Genomic DNA, 14,396 nt, shown 5'->3' on the forward strand with positions numbered 1-14,396 from the left:
TGCACCTTACAAATATCGTTACCTTAAAATGCTTCGTGGTATAATGGGTAAAAGCGCCAAAATACAAATTCCTTGGGGATGCCGGGGGGGGGGGGGGACGAATCATCATTTTGGTCTTTGTAGCACCACTTCCTTAACGGTTTATTTGGCTTAATGCATCTAAAAATTCTCTGTTACGTTATTAATACCGCTCTGATATCGACATATTTTGCACCAAATAACATACAAGAGGCCAAAGAGGTGTAACGTACAGAATAAATTGCTTAGGAAGTGGTGTTACGAAATCTCCAAGGTCAGTTATAATACGAGCTTTAACTGCTGTATGCCGGGTGGACGTGGCCATGAGGTACAATACACATATTCCGCCCTTGGTCAACCTTCCCAGGGCCAAAGTAATGTTGAGCAAAATTTCAACCTCACCACTCACCCCTGCAGTACAAACGAGACGAACTTCTGGTAGTGTAGTGGTTAGAATGCTCATTTATAGTGACGGCCTTGCATAGGTTCAGTCCACAAGAGGTGAATGAATGTTTTTCGATCATGAGGGGAGTAGGCTGATCATCTTCCTTTAAATATACTGAACTACGGTAGTCTAACCTCAGGCCCCTACACCTCAAAGGGAAGACAATGGAATTAGCTTTTACCGTTAACGATTTTATACTGAATACTGATTACTATATGCCGGATGGACAAGAACCAAGTCACACACATATGGAGAAATGCCTATCGTATGGGTGAAACATTGAAATGTGAGGTGTCTTGTTGTGGGTTTGATCAAGGATTTGGGTTTGATCTGGGGACAACTTATGATTTTGAATTGGATATCCATTTGTTAACTATATTCATACGGTCTAAAACTCTAACCTGCTCGTCGTAAAAATACCTCCCTAATACCATTACAGCAGATCTGAATGAGATATCCCTTGCATATTACAGTAGACATGGTGAGTATTAGTGCATTGGTGCCAGTTGACCTACAGGGGTTGCAGATGATCAAGTCTTTGTTGTTATATCGTAAGTGAATTACTGGACCTCCGAAAAGAGAAGTATTTCTTTGAACTGCTGTGCACCTGCTGGGAGAGGAGGGGAGGGAGTCTGTGGTGTTGATGGTAAATTCCTTATTGTCTGGTGGCGCGCACGTAAATCAAGGTCCACTGGCAGCACACTTCTGCGGGGAATGGACCGTCCTGAACAGTCACATCTCCTCTCTCACCCCTTCTCCCCTCCACCCTCTCCTTCCCCTTTCATCTCCTTTCCTTTCCCTTTCTACTTTCCTCTCCTACCTCCTTCAGAAGATCCCTCCCAACCTTCACAAATTCGTGTAGTGGTAACAAAAACAAAGTAATCATACTGAAGAGGTTGAGTTATCTGTATTACCACAAAGGCGCCATTTCTAATCCGATCAGTTCTAGATGAGTATTTATCCTCTTCACGTTTTTTGACATTTGTTCTTTCCATTTTAATTTACTTTGGAGACCTTTCGAAAAGGTGTGGTTAGAAAAAGCTTTGATATATCCCTTCACTGTTCGAAATATCTTTCCTAAATTATGTAAAGGTAAGAAAAATAAACAATAAAAGATATCATCGTATTGAAGGAGTTAAAGAGGGTAAGTCTCACAGTTAAAGCTAGATACATTCTCCAGTGTCCTTTTTTTACCTTAACTTGGCCTAAAATTTACATCTCTCTCTTGCTCGCTGAGTTGTACGAAGATTCTGACACTGAAATAAAAGGCTAGTCTCTCACTAGGAAGTGTAATGGAGAGGATAGCATGACAAGTCGTATTACTGTCTTTTTCTGCCACTGTGCTGCAAAAGCACAATAATATGGGCCAAGTTAAAAAGAATATACAGTAGCTGCCTGACGACGATGACCTTCTTTCTAGTACATTCCTGTCACCCGAGACATTTATTTACTTATTTATTTATTTATTCACTTATTTATTTATCTTTAACAACTTACGCATGATTCCTCTCATCAGAACTCTGCATACCTTTCATCCTTCCTGTACTACAGGACAACTCTAATAACGTGAATGTATTTCGATTGTTGTGGGTTAGGATTGAAATATTGCAGTTTACTGACTTTCTTCCGTATACCTTTCGTCTTTTTTGTCTCTTAGTGAGAAGACTAAAACATAATACCTTGCCTAAGGTCTAAGATTTCCCGTCACGAGCACACTAAGCCAGGCACTTTATGGTACAGGGCGCAGGCAAGTTGGCTGTTGCACCTACGTAACTCGGTCATCACTCCACATCACTTCCTTGTCGGTTGTCCTCCCTCTTCCTCTCTCTCTCTCTCCTGTCCTCTCCACCCCCCCTCTCCCTCTCTGCTTCTCTTCTCCCTTTCTTTTTCCCTCCCTCCCCCTTGTTCTCTTTTCCTCCTCCATTTCCTCTCATTTCTCCTTCTTACTGCAATCCTTTCCTGTCTCCATGCCCTACCTTCTTCTCTCTTCCTGTCTTAGCCTCTCTCAGCCTAGTCTCTTTTCCCCTCGTTCTCTGTCTTCTCCTCCCTCTCCCTCTCATTTCCCCTCCATCCACTTGCCACTCTCCGCTTAATCTCCCCCCCCCCTCTTTCCCCTCCCCTCTCACTGCATCTTCCGTTCCCCTTCCCAGATGGACCCCAGCCAACCCCAACCCCTTGAACCCCTCCCAGCCAGCCTCCCACCCTCAACTCCTCCCAACCAGCTCTCCACCCTCAACACCTCCTACCTAGTCAGCCTCCCACCCTCAGCCCCTCCCAGCCAGCCCCCTCTTCACCCCCTGACAGCCACCCTCCCTCAACCCCTCCCACCCCCTCAAACCCCTTACAACCAGATAAAATCGGTTCTTCCTAACAAGTTCTCGAGGTCACCAGCCCCCACACCACCAAGACAGCAGGTGTTCACAAACAGTCTTTATCAGGAACGGTATTTATAAACTGTTAAGCTTAAGCAGTCTATAGAATTGCTTGAATTCACCTTTACATTAACTCCCACAGGTGCCAAACATCACTAACTCCCACACCACCACGAGAGGAAATATTCAGAAACAATCTTAACCAGGAACCTTATTTATAACTTTTGATTTGGGCTGTGTATAGATTGCTTGTATTTATGTTTGCCTTCATATATGTAGCTACCGGACATGTCACAGTCAAATCTGGGTAGACATCAAAGTGACGAAATGCGAACCCAACGAAACTGTGATAGCAATCAACTGTTTGCAATGCAGCATCTCACTCCGCATACTCAGCACCTGCACCACACTGTCACAACGCGGACAATCCTTCAACATAACCTCAACAAAAGACCTCTTGGCCATCAGTGGAACTCACCTATTTCCTGCGGTCCAGTGAGTTTGTAATGAAATAAGGCTGGGGTTGCAACAACAACAATTTAACTGTTATGACGACTTGCTTATCCAGCAAGTTGGTTCAGATCCTTTTCAAATACGACAACAGTTCTTAATATTATTAAAACATATCCATAAAAACAATTGTATTAATGCTGTAATTAGATTTTTTTTGTTCGTCTGCAATTATTCCACTTTCACACTCACTCTGTTTGGATGCGAAGTGTTTGATTGCTGTAAGATTAGAGATAAAAGTACAAAAAAGGCAATTTCGTGCCCAACTAACCCTCAAGACTGTTTATGTATGACTACCCCAGAGCTGAATCACGTGACGCAGCAACATCTTGGGTCGCTGCAAAAACTGTCTGCCTTAACTCACACTCACGGTCGGGACAGCTCTAGTATTCTATTCTTATTAAAGCCAGATGATTTCATTCATCTGGGAGTCAACATAGGGGCCTGAGAGTGTTAGTACTGGCACCACTGACGATTTTAGTATTCTGTTTTATTTATGCCAGGCGATTTTATTGAGCTGGGAGAGAATAATAGAAACCTGAGCATGTTAATACTGTGACCACAAGAGAAGGTGCTATAAAATCTAAATCTACGAGACATACCGCAAGAAATCTTGCCTAAGTTGTGGGGAATATGGTGTCCTTGGGCTATGTTTTGTCCACTTTTACCTGTCCTAAAGTTGCTACCCTTCCTTCTAGAACGCTGTAATGTAACAAGAGATTAAACCTAGAACAAAATGTTACAAGTGATATGAAAAGGATGTAGACTCGTAGTATCGTCCTATTCTGCCCGTGAACTATGCAAATAAGGAGAAAAAGAAAGATAAATAGACTGGTAGACAGAGATAGACAGATACATACATACATACACAGAAAAAAGAAAAAGAAAATATCCGCCAGGTGAAAGAAGAGCATACTTAACAATAGCTATTTCTCCCGGAGCGTAGTTGATTCCACTGACCTAAATATGAGTCACTTCTGAGGAAGCACTGAGTTCAGCGTAAATGTCCTGCCTGACCCATCTTAGCGTAAAGATGTCTTTATTCCTGCTTTCTTGCCAACACCAGGCGATTTTATTCAGCTTAGGAGAGCCCCCCCCCCCATAAAGGGTTTAGAAGGAAAGTGGTTACAAGCAGTCTCCATTAATTTCTTTGGTTCAACGACCTTTATTATTATTATTGTCATTATTGTTATTATTATTATTATTACCCGTCCCCTCCCCAGAGGGACTTTGGGACGGGTATTGTTTTCACCCGGTTTGTCAGTCTGTCTGTTAACAACTTTACGCGAAAGCTACTGGTGCAATTTTGACTAAAATTACAGGGATGATGGGGTGCGACATTCTGATCGCCGGTTAAATTTTGGGCCAAATTGGGCCAGGCCTAGGCTGTAGGCCCAAAAAATGTTTTTGAAAATGTAAATTTAAAAAAAAAAACAGTTTTTTCGCCATAACTCCTTTCAAATACGTCACATCGACATGAAACCAAAACCTAACTGTGCATCTTTCAAATCTGCATCCTACAACATGCCTCATTACATCAGGGGAGTCACCCCTCAGTTAGCGGTAGTGGGGTCAGTGCCAGGTGGGTCGGGCCTAAAATTTCAAATTGGCATAAAATCGTCAATTTTCACCCTATTTACTCTAAATTTGTTATGTCCTTGACCATATATCCTGTTGTTTATACGTCAGCATTAAAATGACTGCCGGGGACGGCTTTGCTGTGCCTTGGCTCCGCTTCTTGGTATTGTCATTATTGCTGCAATTACTACTACCAATACCACAACTATTATTATTATTATTATTATTATCATCATAATCGGTAGGCGATATCATTCTACTCAAGACAGACCCATCGTATATATATATATATTTATATAAAGACGCCATAACTGCTCTTCTCCACTCCACGACGCAGCAGGATAAGTGTTCAGGCTCAAAAAACAGACGAATAAACACCAACATACCCCCCATTAGAAAATCCCCATAAGCCCCTTCAGCACGATGACATCTTTTTTTCACAATGATCCTGCTACCTCTTAACCAGTGTTTCTCAACTGGTGGTCCATGGTGACTTTTTGGGTGGTCCACAGGACGTTCACTATATTTGGCAATAAACTGGAGATTGGTGCATATATTTTTAAATTTATTAAAAATTCAGTACGAAAAAAATTATCTATCTATCTATCTATTGCCAGACGCCTCAGTCCCGTTTGGGGTGGCCACAAACAAATCGCCTCCAAGTCGCCCTGTCCCCCGCCATTTCACTGCCCTGCTCCCAACTCACACCCCCCTCTCTCATATACCTCTCCACCCCATCCCTCCATCTCATCCTCGGCCTCCCCCTCCCTCTTTCCCCCTCCACCTCACTCACATACACTCTCTTCGTCAGTCTTTCACCCTCCATCCTCTCCACATGGCCAAACCACCTCAGTATGTTCCTCATAACGCTTCCTATCACATCCACATCAACACCACAACGCTCCTTTATATCCTCATTCGTCAGCCTGTCTCTCCATGTGACTCCACAGGCTCCTCTTAAATAACTCATTTCCACTGCTCTCACTCTTGACTTGTGTCCTTCCAACAACGTCCAAGCTTCACTTCCGTACGTTAGAGTTGGTATCACAATACTGTCATGTAGTAACTTTTTCACTTCCATGCTCACTTCCCTGTTTCTTATCACTGCTTTCAAAGAACCAGCAACCTTTCTTCCCTGCTGTACCCTTTCAAGCACTTCACCCTCCAAACCTCCATCCTTACTCATCACACTACCCAAGTACTTAAACGTACTCACATTTTCCAATTCCTCACCATCCAACCTCGCTGTACATTCACTGACTTCACCTCTCTCAAAGACCATCACTTTACTCTTCCCTACATTCACCTTTAGATTCCGTTTCTTACACACTCTCCCAAACTCATCCACCAAGCCTTGCAGCTCCCCTTCGTCTTCACTCAACAACACAGTATCATCTGCAAACAACAGCACAGGGAGTTTCCAAACACTATCCTCTCTCACCAGGGCCACTCCAACATCCACTACCCTACCTTGTACCTCTTTTATTACCCCATCCATGTACAGATTGAACAACCATGGAGACATGACACATCCCTGTTTCAACCCAACTTTCAAAGAGAAAAATTCACTAAGTTCACCATCCACACGCACTGCAGCCTTCGCACCATCGTACATACTCTTCACAGCATTCAACAACTTCCCAAGTACTCCATATATTCTTAACACTTTCCACAATCCTAGTCTATCCACCCTGTCATATGCTTTCTCCAAATCCATGAAAGCCTCATACAACTTCTTTCCCTTCTCTAGAAACTTTTCCACTAAAGATCTGAGAATGAATATCTGATCTACACAACCTTTTCCCTTCCTAAAGCCTCCCTGTTCTTCTCCAACTAATTCCTCTGTTCTTTCTCTAACTCTGTCAATAAGTATCCTACCATACACTTTTCCTATTATACTAAGAAGACAAATGCCCCTATGATTACCACACACTTCTTTTTCCCCTTTTCCTTTGTACAAGGGAATAATTATACCTGACTTCCAATCCTCCGGGACTCTACCTTCCTCCCAGGCCAATCTGCACATCTTCCACATCCATTCTACTACTATCTCTCCCCCATGCTTCAGCATTTCACCACACACTCCATCAATTCCTGGGGCTTTCCCTGATTTAACTTTCTTCATTGCTTCCACAACTTCTATCCTACTGATTTCTTCCTGTCTTCTCACCTCCCTCCTTCTCCCAGCCATTCCCCAGCCACTTATACTCGCATTACTTCCATCCTCCACGTTCAACAATTCCTTAAAGTGTTCTCTCCATCTGCTCACTTTTTCTCCCTTCTCCACTAGTAATCTACCATTTTTATCTTTCACTCCCCTGATAACTTCACTTCCACCCTGTCTTACTCTTTTCACCTCTCTCCAGAACATTTTCTTACGGTCCCTCCACTTTACACTCAAATTCCTTCCAAATTCCTCATCCACTCTCTTCTTACTCTCTCTTACTAATCTTTTCACCTCTCTCTTTCTTTCTACATATAACTCTCTCTTCCGCCTCTCAACCTCTTCCACGCCCCTATTCCTCATCCATTCATTGTATGCTTTCTTCTTTTGTGCCACAGCCTGTTTCACCTCTTCAGTCCACCACGCTGTTCCTTGCACCCCCCTCCGTCTTCTCTTCCTTCCACACACCACATCACATGCTGCACATATTTCTTCTGTAAATATTCTACACACACCTTCCACGTCCCCCATCTGCTCCAATTCATATTTGCCCAATCGTTCCTCCACTTCTCTCTTATACTCTGCCTTTCTCTCATCCTCTTGTAACCTTTCCACTCTCCTTGCAACTACTCCTTCCTCTCGTCTTTCCCTTCTTCTGTTCCTCCATCTTACTTGGACTTTAATTCTGGCCACCACCAAGTAGTGGTCAGAAAGTCCACTCCCCCAACCTCTATAAACTCTTGCATCCAATATACATCTTCGCATCCTTTCATCCACACACACATAATCAATCATTGCCTTCCTTTCATTCAGTTCACCACCCACCCTTCTCATCACTCGCCATGTATACCTGTGGATCATTTTATGCCTGAAGAGGGTATTGGCTATCACCAACCCCCTCCCAGCACAAATGTCCACTAACGCACTGCCATTCTCATCTATCTCAGCAGGCACACCCCACTCACCAACTATTCCATCCACCTTCACATTCCCAACTTTACCATTCATATCACCAATCAAAAACACTCTCTCATTCCTTCCAAACTTTTCCATGCACACTTCTACATTTGTCCAGAACTCTTCTCTCACTCTTCTAGCACGATCTTGCGTTGGTGCATACACACACACAATCGCCCACATTTGTATTCCAACTTTCAACTTTACCCACACAATCCTTGATCCAACTGATCCATACTGTCTTATGCTCTTCTTCCATCTTTTACTCACAAAAATAAATAATTGGTCATTCATTTTATTGTATTAATCTTATTGATTATTCCAGTATGACTGATAGTTACCCAGATTTGTCAACACATGCAGTCAGATGTCTTCTGCCATTTGCATCAACTTCCATGTGTGAGAGCAGATTTTCATGTTTGTTGCACATGTCCAAACAGAGGAATCGACTTGCAGTGGAAAGCGATACTCATTGTGCATTACCAAGGACCACTCCTAACATTAGAAAGCTTGTCAGTGAGAAGAGAATCCAAAAGTCTGGTTGCAAAGAAAAATGTTGGTTGTATACTCATACATAATTTTAGAATTTTGTTCGTTAGAAATAAATTTCACAGATAAATGTTAGAGACGTATTCATGTATTTCCTGGAAATTATGTTTAGAAGAAATATATTTCAGACCAAAATGTCAGCTGTCAACTAGTTTGTATCATTTCTCGAAATTCTGTTTGTTAGAAATATACTTCTAACCAAAATGTTTGTTGTCTATGCTTTATTTATCATTACTCAAAAATGAAATGGTCCACGATATTTTTTTTAATTGGGGTGGTGGTCCATGGCCTGAAACGAATTGAGAACCACTGCTCTAGACGATTAAATTAATTCAGCTTAGTGAAGTCCTCTCTTACTGATGGGGTCAGTGTCTCCACACACACACACACACACACACACACACACACACACACACACACACACACACACACACACACACACACACACACACACACACACACAGTGGTAACGTTCTCGCTTGCCAACTGGTGGACGGGAGTTCGCGCCTCGCTCAGGTTGCGAATAGTTTCACTGACGAAGCGGGTGGTTACTGTCCCCCTTGAGCAAGGGGACGGGTGTGTGCGTGTGTGAAGGTCACAGCCTTGCCCTTAGATCGGACTATATGAGCTCTCAGCTCCCTTCCGGGAGGGTAAAAAGCTGACTATCACGACCATCAAGTGATCCTGACCGACCCGGTGAATTACATACACACATGGTAAGAAATGCAAAGTATCGTGATCTTGTATTTACCCTATTCAATCTCATGACGTATTTTGCATCTATTCTTGCAATTTCCAGACGATTTTATCACCTTAGTATAAACTGATCCAACAATGGCGCTCTCCCAAGTTTAACAGAATCGTCTGGAAACAGCAAAAATACTGTAGGGAAATACACCTTCTGGCTGGAAGTTAAATCTACCAATAAGTAATGTAAAAAAAAAAAAAAAAAAGTGTCATGTCTATTACGATGTTTTTGTCTGTATTCAAAACGGAGAATTTGCTAGATCTATTTCCTCCTGCAGAGCTATTGCTGAAACTAGTTCTGATACTAAAAAGTTCGACTAAAACTAAGTTTTATATTACTGATCTTGATATTTTGGGTTTCCCCCATCATCCCTGTTATACCTAGATAATGTTACTGCAAGCGGGGGCGAAGCCCTCGCTAGTCTCTCGTCAAGTAGTGACATTTTCTCACATAAGAGAGGCCCGACCCGGCCCGACCATAACGTTTTTGAGCTCATATTTCGGCAACCGCAGCGCTGATCACTGCATGGTTTGCACCATATGATAATCTAATTCTTTAAGATTTGTTTTTGACAGGTTTCATCACACCCGGGCGGTGCACGTGGAACGTGACACTCGCCAAGTGCAGCATGTCAACCATCTTCAAAAGAGGGCCACAGGCCAGACAGTTCGTCGTAAAGGCGTGACACTTGGTAGGTAGATAGCCATCAATATACAGTAGGCATCCTCGGGGTGTAAGGCGGCATTTCAACGCTTTTGTATTTAAATGGCCTCGCTCGCACCTGGCCGGCAAAGGAGTTTTACTGGTTGTACACTAATACAATGGTTCTGTCAAATTTAAGCTAATTTTGACTTTAACTGCAACGTACACAGTGAGTCACAATCAAGCCAACGCAACTGACCACTTGGACTGAGCAAAATCGTCTGGTGTTAGCCTCAATCCCTAGATATTAGTAACAGAGAGAAGCTATTTGACAAAGATTTTGAAGCACATGATTGCCAGGATTTCTCATAGTTGAAAAAAAAAAAAGAAAAAAAAAAAATCTAGTATTAATCCGAAAAAAAAAAAAAAAAAAAATCTGAGTACACCAACCTCACAGTGAAAAGGTTAATGTAACTTGCCTTTGCCAGGGTGCGTGCCAGAAAATAACCACAAGCACGAATGATGTTAGGTATTTTTATGGTACGGGGAAATACAGAGAGAGAGAGAGAGAGAGAGAGAGAGAGAGAGATGTAAATATAGACAGATTTCGGCCAAATCTGACCACGGACAGTGTTAAGAGTTAATGAACTATGCATATACTCACACGGACAGCAACTTCACATTATAATTACCGCCCATGTAGTATGCAGGTAATGTTTTTGGTCGCCCTTGTCTATGTGCACGCATGTGTGTCTATGCATGTGCGTCTGTCTGCTCGTCTGTTGTCTCTATACGTCTGTGTGCCTGTCCTATTATGTCCGTCTACATGTCTGCAGTCTATCCTTCTGTTATCTCTATGTATGTGTGTCTGTCTGTTCGTCTGTTATATCTGTCTATATGACTTTATATCTGCCTGCTCTCCTGTTTTCTCTGTCTCAATGTCTGCGTGTCTGTTATTCCATCTAATCGGGCTAACTCTTGAAAGACTCCTTTTCTATTTGTGGGTTGCATTTGATCATATAGCTTAGTAAGGTTCGATTATGAAAGCAAATGGCCAAAAGCCAAGGTCATCTGAGTGAAGAGAAACCTTCCCCAAGCAAGCAGTTGTCCGTTGTCGCGGGGAAGGGAGGGGTGTCTACAGTGATTTCCTTATGAGATCAACATCACCAGTATCCTAGCTCAGTTTCTATATTCACGTGAATTGAGAAGATGAAAAATATGATTATCTCCTATTGGAAATGAATCAGAGGATTTTGTTTCTACATTCACGCGGACTGGGAAGATGAAAAATTTGATTCTTTTATCTCTTGGGGGACATGAATCAAAGGACGACGGAATTACTATCATTCTCTCCTCCTTAGATTGTAGGAAGTACAGTACAATACTGTTTGATACAGAAATGCCAATCAGTGTGGGCGCTATATCCCTGCATAGGAAAAGTAATAAGTATGATATTTATCTTTTTATCCATATACCGTATTAATTACGTAATGCCACATTCCATAAAGTGCTAAAACCCCACACTAAGGTACGAGACTGGCAAGCGAAGGTATGAAGTACTTTGTCTTGCAGCCCATTGTCAGGCAAGGTACACTCACTCCTCACTTAATCCTTTATGTGTGCAGGCAAAATACTAACTTACATTTTAAGTGATAAAGGTTAGCTGCTAAAAGCCCCAAACTACTCACATCTGACTTCAATGCAACTTATAATGAATCACCAATTACTTCAAGTGAGAAAGGTGAAGCGAGACATAAATGTGCCTAGACTTTGCTAAAGGCTGTGCTCTCGACAGCTTAAGAGTCTCCCTAGCACCTTTTCTTTGGGTAAATATTTTGTAACGCTTCTTAACCCTTTTGATACAAGAGGTCAATAGTGAGCTGAAACTAATGTTTGTAGTAAGAACTGAAGAAAATAAGACGTCAGTGAAATTGCCGTTTTGGGTGATTTTAACGTCCATAATGTAGAATGTTATTACATTCTGCTGGGACTAACGATACTGGTCTAGAATGCGAGCTGTTTGAAGAATCGTTTACCCCCACGCAATTGGTAAAACAACCAACCAGAATACCAGAGAATCCTGACCATAACGACTATATCTTGGACCTATTCCTGACAAATAATCTAGATCAGTACAGGATAGATGTACTACCACCACTTGGATCTTCCGACCACAATCTTTGCAAAGCTTCATTAGTCAGTTGTCCCAAACCTCCCTGTTCTGAACCAGTCAGGGTGACCAAATGGCACTTTGATAGGGCAGACTGAGATGGATTTAGAAATTATCTTGATGATATTCCATGGCAGTCTTTCTTCTCCATTGACATCAGTTCTACCCAGTCCCACATTAATGACTTAATACAAGCTGGCATGGAATTGTTCGTACCAAAGCAACAGCTCACTAAAAGATCGGACTCCCCAAAATGATTTGATAGCAATTGTTCCAGAGCAACGACCCAAAAGTCCTTAGCATATAACTCAAAATCATCTGAATTACACTATCAGTTCTAAATTGCTAGAAACCATGCAAATCAGGATAAATCTCGCTAAATTAAAATTTCTTCACAACCAAGCACCAATCCCAATGACAAAAGAATATTCTGGTCAACTCTCATTTCTTTCATTAATAACCTTAACAAGTCATCACCCATTCCCCCACTAAAATCTTCTGATGGTAACACTGTAAATGACCCTCGTGGTAAAGTGAACATCCTTGTCAGCACATTTGTCAGAAATTCTACCTTAGAGAAAGTCAGCCTTCCCTGTAGTGGATCGTGGCTCCCGAAATCGCTCCATTTAAGATACAGACTAGATACGTAAAATCCATCTTAGACAATATTTACCAACCAACAAATCTCCAGGTCCAGATGATATTCCTCCAGTTGCTTTGAAAAAGTGTTCCACAGAACTTGCTCTTGTTCTAGCTATATTATTCAGACTATGCATATGTACTTCTTCATTCCCTAATTCTTGGAAAGAAGCCAATATCCACCCAGTTCCGAAGAAAGGAAGTTCCTCTGACTCATCTGATTACAGACCAATAGCTATCACATCTTCTCTTGGTAAAGTATTTAAGACTGTAATTAACAGGCACATTGTTAAACATCCTGAATCCAACAACTTGATTAACGACAAACAGAATGGCTTTCGCCACGAAAGATCCTCTGTTGATATATTCAGTCTCCTGACTCATACCATCCATCAGTCAATTGACCAACATGGAGAAACTCATGCAACAGCCCATGATATTTCTAAAGCTATTGACTGAGTGTGGCATCGTTCCCTTCTGTCAAACTCCCTTGCTATGGCATATCATCTTTATTCCCCTGACTTCCTCATATCTCACCAACAGAATGATAAGAGTGAAAGTAGATGATGTACAGTATATTCCAATTTCCACTCGATTAATGCCGGCGTACCACAAGGATCCGTTCTGGCTCCAACCCTATTCCTAATTCATGTCAGTGATCTCTTATCTGTCACCTATAATCCCATTCATTCATATGCAGATGACTCAACACTTCACAGTTCATTCACACTTAATCAACCATTCACAAAGTTTAATATCTCTAACTCACAATTCAGTATAGCAATCTCCATGAACCAAGATCACTGAATGGGGACAAAATAACATTGTATCATTTAACTCAAGGAAAACCATATATATACAGTTTACTAAGCCTGATTCCTATAATACCTTCAATGCTACTAATATTCCTATCTCTAAAAGAATTGAAATTCTCTGTGTTTCACTTAGCAATGCCCTCAGCTGGACCTCTCATGTTAGACCACTTGCTAAAACCGCTTCAGCGAAACTTGGATTATTGTACAGAGTCCGTAACTTCTTCACTGGCGAGCAGTTAGCTATAATTCCAAGTCATGTACGCTCTCAGCTGGAATATTGTTCACCCTTGTGGAATGGATGTCGAGAGGCTGCACTAAAACAACTGCACAAAATTCAAAACAAAGCTATTACAATTATTAATAACCCTACTATTACAAATGAACCACCTCCCCTACATGAAAGAAGGAATGTTGCCTCCCTTGCACAGTTTTACAGGTACTTTTATGGCAAATGCTCAGAAGAAGTGGCATCCACTGTGCCACCTCTACACGCCTTTCCCCGCACTACACGGGCACCTGGTAGAGCTCATGACTGGGCTGTCACACTGCCATACCGCAGGACTTCAGCCTATCAGAATTCCTTTAGTCCCCGAGCTGCATCTCTTTGGAACTCGCTTCCCCAGAGTGGTTTCCCAGTCCCACCAAACTTCAACCTGTGGCTGTTAAAGTCCAGCTGTTACAGATTTTTTATAAATGGAGGACACCTGTAATCTGGTGTATGGATTTTTTTTTTATTCTTTTGTTTTTCCTTCTTCTGTTCTATTACTGAGAGAAAAAAAAAAAAAAGCT

The sequence above is a fragment of the Coenobita brevimanus genome, chromosome 61 (genome assembly GCF_032717465.1).
Source record: "Coenobita brevimanus isolate Jiangsu-jjx chromosome 61, ASM3271746v2, whole genome shotgun sequence".
NCBI lineage: Eukaryota > Metazoa > Arthropoda > Malacostraca > Decapoda > Coenobitidae > Coenobita > Coenobita brevimanus.